Here is a 2,290-nt window from a genome sequence, read left to right as displayed (position 1 = left end):
GATACCTGTAATTTACATTTATGGCCTTGTACAAGTAAATGAATGGAGTATCATTTATAGTCAGATTAGGGTGCTTTATTCTATATGCCGTTATATCTAGACCCCACCAAATGAGAGTGGCTAACATTTCGTTCCATCTGAAAACTTTTCGAGACCAATCTTAACAGACTCAGACTGATAGATTCAAATGAAAAAGAATACATAGAAACTAATAAATATATAGAGATATACTGTACGTCCTATATATGAGATAGTTTGTGCGTAGTGTTTTATACTTACCTCATGTCCTCGAGAACCTCCTTGAGCTTGTCGGTAAGCTTGTCTACACGCATGCTGTCGATGTCATCGTCCGGTGGATCTTGTTCATCGTCGTCGTCGTCGATGCCTATCTTTCGTGGCTTCGATTTGAAGAAGTATGCGCTTCAGTAATCCCTCCAAATCTTTCGTGTCGCGGAACGCCTGGGACACAGACACTTGAGCTTGGCCTTGGAAGTCGGCCTCCAACTGCCGGCACACCTCCATCGCCAGCGTAGTCTTCCCGAGCCCGCCGAATCCCACGACGGAGAAAACCTTGAGCGTCATGTCATTGTCAGTCACCGCCTTCACCTTGGCGGCCAGTCTGGTAGACTTCTCTGTGATGCCGACTAGATGGTGTTGGAAATATGAGCAATTTACCGAATGATTTTATTAACAGAAATACTAGATAAAGCATGACTAAAATAGCAAAAATATAAAGCAAGTCATGCAGTTTGACAGAGATAAAGTAAACAGCGTCTGCATATATGAACTTGAGCTAAACACATCTAGAACAGACACTAGATGAAGTTGCTTATACGAAATAGAACCTAACATACGTAGGGCAGAAACTAGAGCCAAGAACTGTAGCAGGACTTCTAACAGAAAGGAGATGAACATGTACGGCACAGCAGCAGCAGAAGCGCTGGACTTGGGATTGGTGTCCTTGCCTGCCATGTCGTCGAGGAGGTCGTGGACGTCGGGGAAGAAGTCATCGTCGGGGAAGTAGTCGTCGGCGACCGGATCGTCCGTGATGAAGCAACCAGTAGTCGCGCTGAGCGCTCCCCAAAAACCTTATCACCCTTCTTCCGTACATGACTCAAAAGGTGCGGTCTCGGAGGCCTACTGTCCCGACCTGCGGTGCACGCCGCAAGCCGGGATGAGGAAGAATGTAGCAGCAGCGCAGTGCTCAGGAACTTGTGGCGAGAGGAGGAAGAAATTCTGGTGCGTCTCTCTGGGAGGAGCGACCTCCCTTTTATAGGCGCAAGAGAAGAAGGCGAGAGGCTGCGCTGGGAGCTGAAGAGAACGAGGGAGACGAAACGAACAGGCAGCAGGCGAAGAGGTGCGCCGTTCGTATTCAATCTCCACTACAGCAAAACGTTTCAGCTTTCGCGTGCCCTTTCGTATACCCGTAATGCGTGGCAAAAATTTACATCGGCTCATTCCCGCAACCCGCGTCATGGCGAGGCGGGCGGCGGAGGAGGAGCGCGTGTGGATATCCCTCTTGTTCTCATACTCATACAAGTGGGGAAGGAGCCTCCCTTATAAAAAGGTCCAACTCCCTCTAAACTAGCAAGGTGGGACTAAACTTTAATTCCACCTCTTGCCTTGCACGAATGGGCTGCGTGGGCCTCTAGGATTTATTAGGAATTTCTGAAACTGCTATTGGGCTAGGCCCAAATAGACAAAAATTCCAGCAGATGGTCAGGGTCGTTTGGCACCTGCCTGAGCGCATGGCCGAGCACAGGCGTGGAAGCGGAAGGAGAAGTAGAGCGGCTCAGCACCTCACGGCTGAGCCCGTAACGTTCCTGGCGCTCGCTGATCACGACAGCACGGGCGCGGAGTGCCTTGATCTCCAAAGCAAGCTGGCGGCGAGAAGAAAGCGTACCCAGCATGTGTTTCGACCATACGAGGAAGCGGTCTCTGGACCGGCACCGGATGCGGAAGATGTAGAGGTGCACGCAGTCCTCGGCGTCATAGGCGAGCTCGCGCACCTGCTTCATCCACACCCGGATGAAGTGGTCCACGGCGCCCTCTTCTGCTTCGGAGAGCATGCGGAGGATGGCTTTCATGGTTTCCAGCTCGTCGCTGAGCTCAGCCACCTGGGCACTCACGCCGCGGAGCTGCCGGTACTCCTTACCCACCAGCTGCCCGACGATGGACACAAGCTGGGCGGTCGTTCCTTCCATTCTCCCGCTCTCTTGATTATCGACTCTGTGGGGAGGGTGGATGGCTGGATAGGAGATGCAGAGTTTTGTGCTGCTCTTCGCGATCT

At 51.6% G+C, this 2,290-nt stretch overlaps 1 pseudogene; it reads right to left on the bottom strand.

The window, feature by feature from the left end:
- Window positions 1-279: 279 nt before the first annotated feature.
- Window positions 280-2,204, bottom strand: LOC123177273 (disease resistance protein PIK6-NP-like; annotated as a pseudogene).
- Between the last annotated feature and the right edge of the window lie 86 nt (window positions 2,205-2,290).

The sequence above is a fragment of the Triticum aestivum genome, unplaced genomic scaffold (genome assembly GCF_018294505.1).
Source record: "Triticum aestivum cultivar Chinese Spring unplaced genomic scaffold, IWGSC CS RefSeq v2.1 scaffold169435, whole genome shotgun sequence".
NCBI lineage: Eukaryota > Viridiplantae > Streptophyta > Magnoliopsida > Poales > Poaceae > Triticum > Triticum aestivum.
Note: the sequence above shows the minus strand (reverse complement) of the source record. Positions and strands in the feature narration are given on the sequence as shown.